Genomic DNA, 17698 nt, shown 5'->3' on the forward strand with positions numbered 1-17698 from the left:
CGAATATGTAATTCAAATTGACTCAAAGAGTTTGAAAATATAATTCTTCCTACATCAGCATTACAAACAGTCTTCATTGTTGGTGAAAATCATGCCTAATATGCCATGAATTCTATTAAGAATGTGTAACTTGTATAAAAAAGTTAACATTATGAAACCATTTTCCACTGCTACAATTTCTAATATAACACATTTCTCATAGCAACCTTCCCCCCCCCCTCCCCTCCCCAACAACCATGATGAATTATATATCTTACAAATGTGATGTTCTTCTAGAAAACTGTCCTAAAAAATACACACACACACACACACACATATGAAACTCATTTTTATTTCAATGTTATACAATTATTACTTTATACACTTGTTTCATAACATTACTACCATGTGATGAAATATTTTCGGCCTTTCCCGCCTGTCGATTTCAATTAATATCACTAATGCAGTGCGAGTTTCTACACACTAAGGCCTTGACACCTTGTTGATGGATAACTTGGAGCTACGAGTGGTATAGGGTGGTACACGAGTTACATATCCCAGCCCCAATGCCCCAAAACCTAAGGATCTAATTATTTATATTATTATAATATTATAATACACGGCAAAAATCTGTTTGGTTCGACTTGGTAACCAGTCATACAATCTAACAATTATCACTAAGAAAATAACTCCTCACTTCAAGTCATCCCTCTTATTACCTCACAAGGATAAGAGTCACAGTGTACATTAATAATAATCCATGGCACTACAGCCCATGAAGGGCCTAGACCGACCAGCCGGCTGCTGGCCTCACGCCCACATGCCGAAGCAGAGGTGGACGATCATCCAACCAGAATGGAGGTATCATGTGGTTAGCACAATGATCCCCCCCCCAGCCGTTATAGCTGGCATTCGCAACCAGATTTCACTACCTATCGTAGTTCCCCAAGTGCATCACGATGCTGGGTGGGCACCAGTCCCATACACTGACCGAAATTTCATGAGAACATTTCTTCCCCCATGAGGACTCGAACCAGCGCGCATTCCATAACGTGAGTCCTAGGCAGATGCCTTAGACCACAATGCCACGGTGCGGGACCACAGTGCACATTAGCTGGACTCAATGTAGGATGACACACTATCACAGGGCTATGACAGAATTGACAAGTGACCCAAGTCTGGAAGAATTCAATAAAACTGAGTGCCAGCGCTATACCAACCTGCCAATCAGGTCGACCCCGAGACATAATCCATTCACATATCCAATTTTTGCTACACAAGGAAAACCAAACAATCAATTCGTTCCTCAGAACCGACAATTTTCAACTCCTAATCCAACTCAACAGAATTTTAAACCTTCACAGCCTACGAACCAACAACCTTTCAAATCACAGCTCCTTACCCTACCCAAATAATATTGGTAGACACTTCATTCGTGTTAACTGACCAAACCAAAGTTTCCCACAACCTATTTCAACCGTAAGAGGAAATGAAATTCACATGCAGAACCATTTCAAGACATATTCTTTAGGATAAATGTTTCAACCAGAACATCAGTATGATCCTCAGACCGATTCACCTCAATTCTCAAACGAGTATGACACTCAGGTTAATTCTCCCTACTGTACCAATAAGTGTCAAGATGAAAATCAACATCAAGAGATTTTTCGTATAACCCAGCCATCAAAATAATATTAATAATAATCCTAATTACACTCGCTAATATGTTTTCGCGGGATATCAGCCGAGTTAAGATTTTGGAAAAAATCTTAACTCGGCTGATATCCCGCGAAAACATATTAGCGAACCAACGCCGAGAAAGCCTCAAATCATACATCCTAATTACAGTTTGTCAACTTATTCCAACAAAAAATTTTGATTAATAGTAGCACTTGTAATTCAGTTATACTCATGACAGACTACAGTACCAATCGCAATCAAGTCAAATCGCGATTACCGAAAATGTGGTGACACACTAGGTCCTGTCTGGTCAGCAATGGGAATTTATTTCTAAAATTGCTATATGCTTTACAATGTAAACTGATAGAATTTATATTATTTTCAAAAGAGATTTTATAACCTACAAAATTTTTATCATCATGCCAAAAATTTATATTATTTTGTAATAAAACATATTTTTAAAATCAACCCTAACCTCAACGATAGCGTCATAATGGAGACTGAAATTGAAAATCTGAAAAACAAACCAGTTCCAGTTTGCAATCCATTGAAATGAAAAACCTTTCAGCAGCCTTCTATTGCTCTCTATATATATGAAATATGAATAATTCGTCTGTCATTTGTTAATATATTTCTCTTTTTACTTCTCTCACATCTGCATTAAATTTCTCCACTACGTATAATAGTAGCCAAATTCATTTTCTAGCCATTCATTTTCGTTTCTATTTTATATAATACAATGGAAGGGGTAACAAAATTCCACAGCAGAAGTTATCACAACTTCCTAAATAACATAAATCAAGGTGATTCGAAACCAAAGATTACTAAAATGTTACTTTCTTCCACTGGGCCGTGCCTCAACACGATTATCTTGTTCTGGAAACAGGATTTAGCTCCTGATCACAATCGGGATGGTGACACACTACAAACCCGATCGCAAATGGGTCGATAATCGCTATTAGTGATTGTAGTCTGTCACCAGTATTATGAATCCACATTTCCTCTACTAGGAACCATTCTGTATCCAACAATTGAATAAGACAATGTCCAATTTCCTATTTTTTTTTTTTTCAACACGATAAAACCCTCTAAATTTCAGAGTTATATAAAACCACAAACATTAAATACCACACTACCACTCCTTTCAATTCTTTGTCTAATTCAACTGTACAACAATTAAATTCCATTCTTCTTGAAAAACTATGTATTTCAACAGACCACGATAAATTCACCACCCTCTCAGAGCTTGTAACTGCTATAATTACGAAATACAACTTCTCCATTCATTCCACGACTAAACAACTTCCATTTAATGTTCTATAATTATGGTCCCTACTACCACGCATTGGACCACGTCTTCTTGTCCTCTCCGAAAATCAATGAGTATATCCAAAGACAAGGTAATCGGTTGAGAATTCTAACAGAGCATCACTCTAAACCCAACACTTCTACTTTTGATCATACATACCAGATTAATGAAACTGTCTATGTATTAGATCCCCAAACAAGAAATCAAAAAACCTGTGGAATTAAAAATGGTGAAATAAATGTAAGAAACTTCCGGGACATAAAATCTAAAACAAGAATCCTTACAATTCCAGGTTCATCCTCAGATATGGCTCTATCCATACCCAGCCCATAAAAACCCTAGGATTTTATGCCGACTCAATGGGACCTGCCATAATAACTAACAATTACCACAAGTTCATTTTTCATTTCAACCTCACCAGCTTAAGGGAATCTTACAATAACATTCGCAACACCGCTTTTCAACAGGTTCAATACCCGGCCCCGGAACAATTTTTCCCTCAAAATTATTCATATCAACTTCAAAGGGAGTTATACCTGAAAGCTTGATTTGCATAATACACATCACTGTTCGTTAACAGAAAACACACAATTTAAGTCACACAGAGTTAGTGTGCACTCAATGTTGGTTGCCTGACGGTTGTCAGCCCACTTTGAGGTCTGTGGATATAGAGGGAAAATGTTGGATCGGTGTCAGGTAGAGTTCCCAGGTAGCTCAGCTGGTAGAGCGTTGGTATGTTTAACCAAGGTCCCGGGTTCGATACCCGGCCCCGGAACAATTTTTCCCTCTAAATTATTCACTACTTTTCTTATTTAATTTCTCAATTAAATCTAACTATTAAAGATGCAAAAAAAGAATTAAAATAATACTGTACTATATACTTTCACGAAATAGTCAACTATTGGGGCATCAACTCTATTTGCAAGACTTGTTAAACTGCAAACTTAACTCCCATACCGTAGTACTCAAATGCAAACGAGGGTGACATATCTATGACAAGCAAAATTATGGTATCGTATTCAAACTATAGGAATGCCCAGATAAATACCGTACATAATATTTACCTATCCAATCGGTAAATGAGTAAAGGAAAGGCTAAAACCGTATGAAACAGAGAAATTTGATCATTAACAGATCACTCAAAAGGCCAATAAACAAAATCATTATGAAGAAAAACATTTATATTACTGTGACAATTACAAACTGATTACAACACATCCAACTAACTTCTTAACTGCCCTTGTTACATTTTCTCTGGGTACCTGCTGAAATTCTGGATAAGAGAGGCAAAATTCATTCATATGGCATTCCACATCGTAATGATATTCTCCCTGTATTATCCTTCCACATTGGAAGTAAGCTCCAACCATGAAAATGCTCATTGGCAATGGACAAAGTGACTGGCAATATTGGTCTTGTTAGTTCTTCAACTACCTGTCTGGTCACAAAGTACTTCACTCTCTCTCTATCCCACACTGCCGCCCCTTCAAGACAAGGCTCACTAACTAGCAATGACGTCATTCAAGGCCCAAAATATTTCATCACACCGTATTTCAATTTTGTTCCTTACTTCAACGTCAAATAAGCATACCATATTCCCCCTCCCCTCCTCCTAAATGTTTTAAAATTTTGTTTTCATAAAGTCAAATATGCATCATTATTGTTCACGATCTCTACAATATAGACATATTTCTTAATCTTATCTATTTAGTTTGAAAGAAGCGTGCCTTATTGGTTTGTTCAGAGCAACACAACTTAATGTGTTACTCCCAGTTGGTTGTAGGGTGCAGCGTCACGTTGTCATAATTTATGTATTTTAAAACACACGTTTTTCTGCACAACTATTCAAAATGGTAGCAAAATTCTATTTCACTTTTTTTGTTCCTCTTTACTCAAGGAATATCCCACCAGAATTACTGACATTACTTTCGGTTCAACCTGTATATAATCTATTCTAATGTACTGAGCATTATCATTCTTTCCAACCTTAAGCTGGGGGCATTCCTCTTCAAATCATTCACTCCTTCTGATGTTCCCTTGACTGATGTCCTCTTGAAATTCTTCATGCCTTCTGATGTCCTCTTGAAATCCTTCACTCCTGATGTCCTCTTGAAATCCTTCACTCCTTCCCATGTCCTCTTTAAATTCTTCACTTCTTCTTAACAATCTTGCTCATCGGTCTCAGGAAAAGCTGTGGTCGTCCCCTGACTGGCAGACGAAATATCTGGAGGAGAAATTCATAATGATGTCAGCTCAGTGTTATCCAAAATATCACTTCATCTTACAATTCCTTTTTCCATTTCCTCATTTCTTGTAGGCCTACTATTAATTTAGGCTAAACAGACATCCCAGTTTTCACACAATTGTCCCACTGTCCCAACAAAAACTTCAGGACACTTGCATTTCCCGAATTTTACTAGAGACGCGAATTACTATTTCACCTAACAGGACTGCACTCAGGTGGAAAAAATTTCCAGAATACCAATAAACTAATCTTAAAACGCTATAGCAATAGACAGCAAATGAATAGTACATACTTAAGTCAAGTTTAAGTAAAATTGTCCCACTTTTCCCTTTGGAAACTCTGGTTATTCTACTATTACCATTCTATCTCAATATAATCAAATGAACGCACTCATCCATTTCAATTAAAGTTTATTTCATTCATTGTATCTCAATATAATCAAGTAAATGCACTCTACCTTTCATGTTTTTATTGGGTTATTTTACGACGCTGTATCAACATCTATGTTATTTAGCGTCTGAATGAAATGAAGGTGATAATGCCGGTGAAATGAATCTGGGGTCCAGCACCGAAAGTTACCTAGCATTTGCTCGTATTGGGTAGAGGGAAAACCCCGGAAAAACCTCAACCAGGTAACTTGCCCCGACCAGGATTCGAACCCGGGCCACCTGGTTTCACGGCCAGACACACTTACCGTTACCCCACAGGTGTGGACCCTTTCATGTTATTTCAATTAAATTTTCATTAATTCCGATTATAATCAAGTGAACACACTCAAGCTTCTATATTATTTCAATTTCACTTTCTTTCATCCCTTCTGTCTCGATATAATCAAGCCAATGCACTAAAGCTTTTATAATGTTTCCATTAAACTTCCATTAATTCTTCTCAATATAATCAAGTGAACACATTCATCCATTTCAATTAAAGTTTAATTCATTCTATCTCAACATAATCAAGAGAATGCTCAATCTTTTACTTTGTTTCAATTCAACTTTCATTAATTGTATCTCAATCGACAATCAAGTGAATGCACTGAAGCTAGTTTTATTTATTTAATCTAATATTCTGCTCATCTCACCTAACCACTGGTCCTAAACACTGACATTAGTTAGCAATCCATATTTACCAATTCATGCACGCACAAGTCCATGACATCTCCTGACACAGAGCCGCCTCATTACCTCCCCCAGAGTCCCCCAAACTGTCCCAAAATACCCTGAAACAACAAACATAGCAATCACACTTCTTTACAAGTGGCTTACATTTCCCGCAACATAAGCAAACTCCACTGATAACAGAATATCCACATTTCAAAAACCTAAATACACAAAATTTTAATTCTTAACTACATTCTATAACTGTATTATTACTACTGCTAATTTACTGTGTCTAAATATTGGCATTACTTAGTAATCCATGTTTACCAGTTTATCCATGTTTCCTGACTGGTATTTGATCCACAGCTCTTTCCCATCTCCTGTCCCAGACCCGTCTCCAGTCCACAGCTGCCCCAAAATATCCTGCAACAAGACACATGACAATCACATTTTACATTTTTCACAACCTATGAAACAGCAACATATGGACTAATACAACGTGAACATATTCTTACTGCTAATTTACCATCTTTAAATATCGACATTAGTTACTAATCCACGTTTACCAGTTTATGCATGATTCCTGACTGCTATTTCATTTACAGTTGTCTCCCATCTCCTGTCCCAGAGTCGTCTTCAGTCCGCAACTGCCCCATGATATCCTGCAACAGGACACCTCACCATCACATTTCTTTACAAGCACCTTACATTTTCTGCAACCTATCAAACAGCAAGATATGCACTGATAACAGAACAAGCACATCTTATTACTGCTAATTTACTGACTTCAGATATCGACATTAGTTAGTAATCCATGTTTACCAGTTTATGCATGTATCGTGACTGCAATTTCCTCCACAGTTGCCTCCCATCTCCTCTAACACTGCCCTTCACTACCATCTTCTGTGTCACTCCACAGAATCAAACACCTACTCCCAAACTGCCACAAAATGTCCTGAAACAAGACACATTTCAAAAGTCGTTTAAGTAACCTATGAAACACAAAGATATGGAAACTGCATTGCTACTACTAAATGCACTATATCTTCAAGAATATTAATCCGCAATGCTTTAGTCTTTATTTCTTTAATATTGTCTTTGCAATTTTTTATACATTGTAATTTTTCGGGGGTTCAGAGTCATAACGACATATCTACAAAATTCATGTTTTGAGATAAATGCAAAAGAAGTTTTGCAACAACTGAAACACTATCACTGTTATGGCCTATGTTATTGTGTGCGACATATGTTATAACTCGTTGTTATTAGAGTATGTTTACATCTGCTCAACAATTTTTTTTGTGTTTAAGCTAAGTGTTACGTAAGAAAAAAAAAAAAGATTGTGTTGTAGATACGTTGTTTTGACTTTAAATAAATTGTTCTTTTTGCAAGTTACACTTGATTTTAATATTAATGACAATAGAAATAATGCACTGAAGTATTTATATATTATTGTTTAATTACATCTAATTATTGTGAAACAAACAGTTTTATAAGTCTTTCTTCTGATATTGATTAGCAAGATGCTGGATAATATGCCAAAATGTTTAAAATACTAAACTGATGGCAATATACCATAATTTACCGAACTAACCGAAATGAATTTTACAAAAACCTGTATCACTGAAACAAAAACTATTATATTGAAAAAGGAATGGTCCTCAGTAATAATAATAATAATAATAATAATAATAATAATAATATAATTCGTAGGGCTACAGCACTTTAAGGGTCCAGACCGACCAGCCAGCTGCTGGCCTCAGGCACAGATGTCTAAGCAGAGGTGAAATCTAACTAGAATAGAGGTATCGTGTGATTAGCACGATTGTCCACCTACTAGGCGTTGTAGCTGGCTTTCTTAACCGGATTTCTCTACTTATCATAGCTCTCCAAGTGCATCACAATGCTGATTATCATCAACATTATCATCATCATCATAATCACCTACATTAACTTTTGCTTCTTTCCCGTCTGTAACATCATTTATTAATGACTTTATAGCATTGTGATGGTACTGCTCAGGAATAATCCCCATATTGCGTACATCCAGAAGATTTTTAAGTGTTTGTTTCTCAATAGGAACTGGAGAAGAAAACAAAGGCTGAATTGTGAAAGAATCTCGCATTCTTGTTTTACTTCTGCGGATTAGTATTCTTCTAAGTCCAAATTCTTGAGAAGTCCTGTTGCTGTATTTAAAATAAATGTGTTCTAAGTCTTCTTTCCTGTACTGAAACCAGACCATTTTGAGCCAATTGACATTATTTACATCACTGAAAACTTTTCTGTCCTTTATCATGTGGCACCTCAGTTCTGAAAAATTCGATACATGCTGAATTTCAATTACATGGTATTTTTTGTTTGTCATTGTGACAGTAGTGAATCATCCCGATGTGAAATAATTTTGTACTTTTCTCTACTGAGACATGATCAGAGTCACACTCTATTTGTGAGTGAACCTGACTCAAAGGACATATCATTGATTACAGGGTGTCAAGATGCTCAACAGCATGCAGAAACATAACAGACATATTTTACATTTCTGGTTTGTCCACCGCTGAAAAAGGAATTCCATTCCTTACCATCTGCATTTTTTGTACGGAACTAAAAGACATGAATCAACTTCTGCAGATCCACGTTTGGCAGTTCTTTCACTCCACATAACATGCAATTCTCTATAGAAGTTGTATTGTATACAGTTGAGTTGTACACAGTCAATCTTCGCCCATAAAATAATGCTTTAGCATCTGTTTTGGGACAGTAGCAGACAGTCTCCAGATCAAAGTCAGCTAAATGGATTTTTTCAGTTGCAGCTTCCGCCTCAATGTTCTCTTTTCTAGCCCTCACTAAACATTTCTGTTCATTGTGAGCATCCTGATCTTGACAGTGAATTTCTTTGTCTGTGGTATTCATATGAGAAAAACTGTAGCATGTATCGCACAAATCATTTTAGGCAAATAGAAGGGCAAGTTAAATTCTATGTTGTGAATATTGTGACGCCCACGTGAGATTCGATCTCACGACCGATGGAGGAGAGGCTAAGTCGGCTGTGTTTTTGGCGGGTGCGTGCGCATCTGCCTCCTGGGGCATGGCTATGCGCGGTGAAGGAGGGGAGCAGCAGCGTGCGAGATGATTCGAGAAAGGACACACGCGTCGAAATATCGCGAACTCGGAACTTTCTAGGTTACGTCGCTGTGGTTATAAAAGAAGAAACGCGAGCGAACTTTAGCAGTTTGAGTTTTCAGTTTATTCAGCCATTCAGTGAGTAAGCCAGAGCAAGCAAGCCAGTCTTGTGTACCGGAGTTCGACTCGAGTGTGCGTCCGCAACTGTGTCAGCATCCGAAGGCCTGAGTTCGAGTACAGTGGACTGTCTCTGAAGGTCTGTGGTTCGAGATACTGTGAACTCTAGTGACTGAGCTAGAAGAACTGTGAACTGAGAACTGACAGTTCTGATGTGTAAATAGTGCTTTATGAACATTAGTTAAAATTAACAGTTCATTGTTGTTCGTAATAGTCCAAGTAAATTGTCATTGTCGTCAGTGGAGTGCTATAACGAATACTGTGTTGAGTGAAAATCCTATTGTTGACGAGAGCGTTTAAGGTGAATTGTAGAAAGGAATTATTGTTGAGATAATAAATTTACATTGTTGTTGATTTGAAATAAAGTTACAATATATTTCGATGTGATATTATTTTTGGAAAACCATTAATATGAAATGTAATTCTTTCCATTACAACACCTGACTTAGCGAAGCTGGTTTGTGCTGTCCTCTTTGATCTTTCGAAATATTATATTATGTTCATTCCTTTTATACATACAGCATTTCACTTATGAACGATTCAGGCAAATCGAGTGTTGCAAGGAACAAGGCCTGACAAACTTGCCATTTTTCACCATTTATCTTTGGTTAAAAGCTGCTTATCTGTGTCATTTAAATTCCAAAATTCTTCATGAATTGCTAGGCACTCAGCCTGAGTAAATTTGAAATTGCATTTCCTTACACATTTTGAGCAATCTTTCGGTTTAACTGACCATCCAGCAATTGATTGGAATATGGTCGTAATTTTCTGAATGTGCATAATGGGATAGTTTTGACTTGAAGTATTTACGTAGTAACTAATTTTTAAGTAAAATGGTTTATAAGCAATATTATAACGCACATGACATCTGTTGATTCCATCAAAATTCTAAAATTGAATATTAATGACGAGTAATGAAACAACATTACCAGTATATAATCTTACTATTGCAGGTTTCAGTATTGATCCTTGATGTTGAAAAGACATTGCAGAAATTAAATGAATCTGAAGTCTCTTCAGTAACACATTTTTCATTTTTTTCAGGAGATCAGGAATTTTTATTCCTCTAAGAAACACGTTGATTGCTCAGCACAAGTTCACTGAACGATATCTTTGCATGACTGACAGTACCGGTAATATGTATAATTGGAGTGCACTAGGGATAACAATCATTTTTAAAATCTTTTATTTCAAGGATTACGCCAACAGTGAGTGAATATAAGGATGCAGATACTCTGTATTATGATTTCGTATCTAAAAACAAATGATACGCATTTAGAGACAAAACAACGGATCTACACATACGCTGTTCTGACATTCAACACCATAGCATAAAATATGGAGCCAAATTAACGTGTAAGGTGATTCGTTGTTCTGACAATAAATAATCACGTGCATTTGTAGATATGCAGCACACTATTTCCGTAACAGTTAAAGATAGACGTTCCGTTGTTTTGTCATTAAATAGATTGGTTCCCCAAGTCAGTAATGATGTAGATATGTCAAAATGGCCAATTTTGTAGATACGCTGTTATTACTCTAAACCCCCGATTTGTAGTCTATGTTTAGCTACCGCAATTATTTGGTACCTATTGTTAAAATATTACAGTGTCATCACCTAGCAAAGTCAAAACCAAACCGAGCAAAACTCCTCCCACTCATTTCCTTCCTAACAAATTCTAAATATAAGCCTCAAAATAATCATTTAGGCCTATATACATCTATTTCATTCCAATAGTTCATAATCCTACCTTAAGCATACAACCTTCCTGTCAAAGTCTTTCAAATCTTCATACCAGTCCTCATCGGTCTCGGGGAAAACGGGGAGCAGTCATCCTCCACAAGTCCATGTACAATCTGTAAACAAATTCTAACATATCATTTCAATCTTAACTGCAATGTACATTCTATACTGGTACTATTTCGAAATATCCCCCATCTTGTTACAACTACTGCAACTGGTAATGCTGATTAACGTTTTACAATATTACAAAGTTTTCATTTTGACAAAAGCACAAGTCCTGAACTCAATTGCAAAATAAATAAACTAAGTCCGATCTGAAAATGCTTTCCACGACATGAATTCTTGCAGATGGTCATCGAAACGTGGGCCACTGACACCACCGAGGCCATAGCACTTCTTCATATTATGTTTTAAGACCGAGTACATTGAGAAATATATATCGTATCATATCATATTATGTTTTAATTTCTGCCACGTTGACTCAATACAATAGTTTCAGTGTGTGCACCAGTGTTAGGGTCTACAAAGTGTCAGCATCGCATCATTCAACCTTAGCTAAGAAGCAGGCAGCTGATCCTCTTTCAACACTGCCAAACACCCATTCATTTTGTCTTAAAACTCGGCCTTCGCCAAATTTTCGACGAGAGACACAAGTCTCGTCTATCGCCAAAGGTCTGTGGATTCTTAAGGAAGTGCTCCACGCATGTAGCCTGTTTCGTTTCATGGAAACACTTAATATGATATTCTAACAGTTCTAAGAAGATAGGGGGACGATATTCCAAACAGAACCTTTTTACTTCCTCCTCATATTAACCCAACATTACTCATTACGAAAATCTTGCCAAGTACCAAATTCAAATCACAATCACACCAAAATGAAAACGATTCCAACATTGACCCCCCCCCCCTTTTAACTACTTTTCCAGCCGAAAAATCTTCTCGAACCGTTATCACTAGGTCTAGTCATTCAAAACGGACAAGATCACCAACTAAATATACACTTACTTACTGGCTTTTAAGGAACCCGGAGGTTCATTGCCGCCCTCACATAAGCCCGCCATTGGTCCCTATCCTGAGCAAGATTAATCCATTCTCTATCATCATATCCCACCTCTCTCAAATCCATTTTAATATTATCTTCCCATCTACGTCTCGGCCTCCCTAAAAGTCTTTTCGGTCTATATGACTATAGGATATTGGTAGTGTGTTTATGAGAATATATGTTGGCTAGATTGGAGAATGGGGTGATGTCATGTGGTCGACGTATGCGAGAAGGTTAGTGGGTTAGTTGAGGTGATATCTCAGTGAGTTTTATTTACTCGTCGTGTTGGTTTATGTCAAACTTGACGAAAATTAGGGGATATCCTATAATAAAAGAATCCCAGTCTTTTTCCCTCCGACCTCCCAACTAACACTCTATATGCATTTCTGGATTCGCCCATACGTGCTACATGCCCTGTCCATCTCAAGCGTCTGGATTTAATGTTCCTAATGATGTCAGGTGAAGAATACAATGCGTGCAGTTCTGTGTCGTGTAACTCTCCATTCTCCTGTAACTTCATCCCTCTTAGCACGAAATATTTTCCTAAGCATCTTATTCTCAAACACCCTTAACCTATGTTCCTCTCTCAAAGTGAGAGTCCAAGTTTCACAACCATAAAGAACAACCGGTAATATAACTGTTTTATAAATTCTGACTTTCAGATTTTTTGACAGCAGACTGGATGATTAAATGATGAAAGAGTGATGGAACGGAGAAAAATTCTCTCCGGCGCCGGGATTTGAACCCGGGTTTTCAGCTCTACGTGCTGATGCTTTATCCACTAAGCCACGCCGGATACAACCCCGACGCCGGTTAGAATCGTCTCAGATTAAGCTCCATCTCTTGGGTTCCCTCTAGTGGCCGCCCTCTGCACTACGTCATAGATGTCTATGAACGCAGGACCGAAGTCCATACATGTGTTGAGGTGCACTCGAATGAGTGACTGGTTGGCCGGGATCCGACGGTATAGGCGCCGTCTTAAATCACAAAGTGATTTATTACGCATATCATATATATTTTGATGTACCGAAGTACATATGATATTTCCATGCAGATATTCTGCGTCATCATATGATGAAAGAGTGATGGAACGGAGAAAAATTCTCTCCGGCGCCGGGATTTGAACCCGGGTTTTCAGCTCTACGTGCTGATGCTTTATCCACTAAGCCACGCCGGATACAACCCCGACGCCGGTTAGAATCGTCTCAGATTAATATGGATGATTAAAGCTTCTCAACCGAATAATACCAGGCATTTCCCATATTGGTAGTTTCCTAGTACCCGGTACTCGTTACCTATCTCTTTACTTACTTCCAGTAAAATTCCCGTGCTTTCCCTAATCGTTTGTGGATTTTCTTCTGACATATTCACGTCATCCGCACAGACAAGCAGCTGATGTAATCCGTTCAATTCCAAACCCTCTCTACGTTACCGTCTGTTCCTTACTCTAAAATAACCCGCGAAATTACATTCATCAATATCACCGTAGCTATTACATTAAAATCCATTGCTCCACAAACCTCGATACAAATTACCTATGTAGTCTACGCCTATAGCTTCTACGCATCTACATTCATACGCTTAACTCTATTCTTACACTAAACACAGTTTCTCAAGTACCTCTAATTGTTTTATAACTCTCACAGTTCTAAAACTATTCTTACCTGTTATATTTATATCCACTTTCTATTCCAAAAAATACACCACAATAAAATTACGCACCTCACATAAGTCAGCCATATTCATTTTGCACTCTATGCACAGCATTTCGTTATTGCCAACACTCGATCAGCAAAAATTCCTAAACAATACTTAAAAAGTCGTCAGATTACTTATTATCAATATAGAAACCATTATTTTTTCGCTTCCGGCTGTGTAAAAAGTTCCTAAACCCCTATTTCAGCAATATAAAAGAGAAAACAAGTTGTTCGCAAATAAAAAACAGTTTTCAATCGTAACATTTAACAAAATAGCTCAATTGGCAACATTGCTACCACTCTCCGAAACGCCATCTCGCGAAGAAACGAACCAACAGATTCCATGGCGCACTATATAAAACTGCAGGACTGCCTACATAGTCTCTATGCTGATAACACTGTCATATTTACCAGACATTTTAATATTCATGCAGCTTGTGTCAACTTGCAAAATGCCTTAAATATATTAACACAATGGTCAACCAAATGGAGGTTAAAAGTAAACGGCGAAAAATCTCAATTGATGGTCTTTACACGTTTTCCCAGGATTACAGACCAACTGAGTATTCAAAACCAAATAATACCTTTTACCACATCAGTTAAATATCTTGGAGTACTTCTAGACAAACGTTTATCTTACAGGCATCACATTCAAAACATAAGACAAAGCATTTCAAAGATACATGGCACTCTATCCACTTTTCAAACATCTGACTTCAAGGAAAGCAAAAGTCCTGCTGTATACATCAGTCATCAGATCATACATCCACTACTTCTGTGAGGTATGGGGCCAAGCTCATCCTCGCCACCTGAAGAGTCTGGAAGGAATTCAAAGAGCTGTCTGCAGAACAATCACTGGTGCACACTACCTCACGAACAATGTCAAACTCTACAATGAACTTCATATACCCTTCCTGGTTGCTCATATTCAAGATCTACAGATTACATACAGGAATAAGCTACTTCATCATGCCAACCCTTTACTAAGAGACATAACATAAATTCAAACAAATACTTCCGTCTTTGACAAAACCTATTTACATTTCAATTTATAAAATCATATTTTTGTAAAAGGCAAGGGTCCAAGAGACCTGGTACTTTTAATAAAAACATCTTAAAACTAAAATATATATATATATATATATATATATATACATATATATACACATACTTACTTACTTACTGGCTTTTAAAGAACCCGGAGGTTCATTGCCACCCTCACATAAGCCCGCCATTGGTCCCTATCCTGAGCAAGATTAATCCATTCTCTATCATCATATCCCACCTCCCTCAAATCCATTTCAATATTATCTTCCCATCTACGTCTCGGCCTCCCTAAAGGTCTTTTTTCCTCTGGCCTCCCAACTAACACTCTATATGCATTTCTGGATTCGCCCATATGTGGTACGTGACCTGCCCATCTCAAACGTCTGGATTTAATGTTCCTAATTATGTCAGGTGAAGAATACAATGCGTGCAGTTCTGCGTTGTGTAACTTTCTCCATTCTCCTGTAACTTCATCCCTCTTAGCCCCAAATATTGTCCTAAGCACCTTATTCTCAAACACCCTTAACCTATGTTCCTCTCTCAAAGTGAGAGTCCAAGTTTCACAACCATACAGAACAACCAGTAATATAACTGTTTTATAAATTCTAACTTTCAGATTTTTCGACAGCAGACTGGATGATAAAAGTTTCTCAACCGAATAATAACAGGCATTTCCCATATTTATTCTGTGTTTAATTTCCTCCCAAATATCATTTATATTTGTTACTGTTGCTCCAAGATATTTGAACTTCTCCACCGCTTCAAAAGATAAATTTCCAATTTTTATATTTACATTTCGTACAATATTCTCGTCACGAGATATAATCACATACTTTGTCTTTTCGGGATTTACTTACAAACCTATCTCTTTACTTGCTTCCAGTAAAATTCCCGTGTTTTCCCTAATCGTTTGTCGATTTTCTCCTAACATATTCACGTCATCCACATAGACAAGCAGCTGATGTAACCCGTTCAATTCCAAACCCTCTCTGTTATCCTGGACTTTCCTAATGGCATACTGTAGAGCAAAGTTAAAAAGTAATGGTGATAGTGCATCTCCTTGCTTTAGCCCACAGTGAATTGGAAACGCATCTGACAGAAACTGACCTATACGAACTCTGCTGTACGTTTCACTGAGACACATTTTAATTAATCGAACTAGTGTCTTGGGAATACCAAATTTAATGAGAATATCGTATAAAACTTCTCTCTTAACCATATATATATATATATATATATATATATAAAACTAATAAAATTTAAACTAAAAAAAAAAAAACATATCAGTATTATTTCTCCATTATTACTGTCATACGACGAAGGGAGACATGGAGGGCTAATGCCTTCCACTTCAAAGTAATACAGCCTACAATCTCTCTATAAAAATCTGAGGAGTTATAATATATTCATTTTCAACTTAATATTACAAATCAACGTTTACGTACGCTTCTAAATATACGCAATCATTATGCGATTTATCTATTCATAGTCCTGGTATGCATATCAAAGAATTTAAACAAGTCTCCAACATTTTCGACAGAGAAAACATTCAGTACATTTCATGTTTCATTGAATTATCCACATTCCCATTCCTTTTTGTTTTTTTACTATAAAACAAAGTCGAAATAAACATAATAAATAAGGAAAAACCCTCTAAAACGCCACCCTGTCCTCCCACGTCAAGAGGGCTTAGAATATATATATGAGAGGTTCATAAGCCGGATTAATTGTAATCTGTCAAGAAGCTTCTCGTATCTACCAGAGGAGCGCCACAAGCAAGCAAAAAATTGTGTTATTATTTACAATTTCAAGACTTCCGCCAATAATTACTTACACCTCCACGTGAATTATTTACAAATTCTCTCCGTTATATTACTATTTATATCAATGTTTGAAATGTAACCATCTCTATTAAAATTATTTATTTTTTTGGAATAAAGATCTTGAGCCAACGTCATCAGGATTTTCAGAACGTGATATGCCAGGAAGTGAAGGTAGGAAAAGGGCTGTGAAATATGAAATGAATTAGACATGACCAACCAAATCTGTTGTGGTTACAATGCATTAAATTTATTTAGGTAACAATATTTTTTTTTTATAAACATACAAGATATTTTGTTACAATTAACTTCCACTGTTTTATTGCAATACAGAAAAGATTTCATAATCCTAAGTTCACTATTAGTACAATAATATAATTAATATAATTGACATCACAGGAAAGTGTAAAAAAAAATCATATGTATATTTAAGTCTGTTGGAAATCAGAGATTATTTCATGAAAAAATATTTAAAGTCAGTTTATTTCATTTTCTTAAATGTCTACATTTATCATTAGAGTTATTATTCTGTTATGAAGAAAATAATTTCAAATCATCCTCAGTAGAAATCTAAGTTTGCAATGCTCTATTCTTATTGTCTTGTACAAATAAATGAGGCGTTCGGAGCTAAAGTGGATGAAGTCCATGAGCCGTAGTTTTGAGGTAATAGGACTTAAAGTTAACCTGCTCTAGTGGATTATCTAATTTCACTAGCAATCATTTTATTGCTCCATTCTT

The 17698-nt window shown here is 36.7% G+C and overlaps 1 long non-coding RNA gene across 1 annotated transcript; it reads right to left on the bottom strand.

The window, feature by feature from the left end:
- Positions 1–2710: 2710 nt before the first annotated feature.
- Positions 2711–14148, bottom strand: LOC138702913 (uncharacterized). The gene is made up of 7 exons (XR_011332919.1): positions 14061–14148; positions 11362–11467; positions 7136–7268; positions 6880–6975; positions 6641–6736; positions 6343–6432; positions 2711–5192 (listed from the first exon to the last, which is right to left on the bottom strand). It is a non-coding gene; the product is annotated as an uncharacterized lncRNA (long non-coding RNA).
- Positions 14149–17698: the final 3550 nt, after the last annotated feature.

Source organism: Periplaneta americana, chromosome 7, assembly GCF_040183065.1.
Source record: "Periplaneta americana isolate PAMFEO1 chromosome 7, P.americana_PAMFEO1_priV1, whole genome shotgun sequence".
Classification (NCBI taxonomy): Eukaryota; Metazoa; Arthropoda; class Insecta; order Blattodea; family Blattidae; genus Periplaneta; species Periplaneta americana.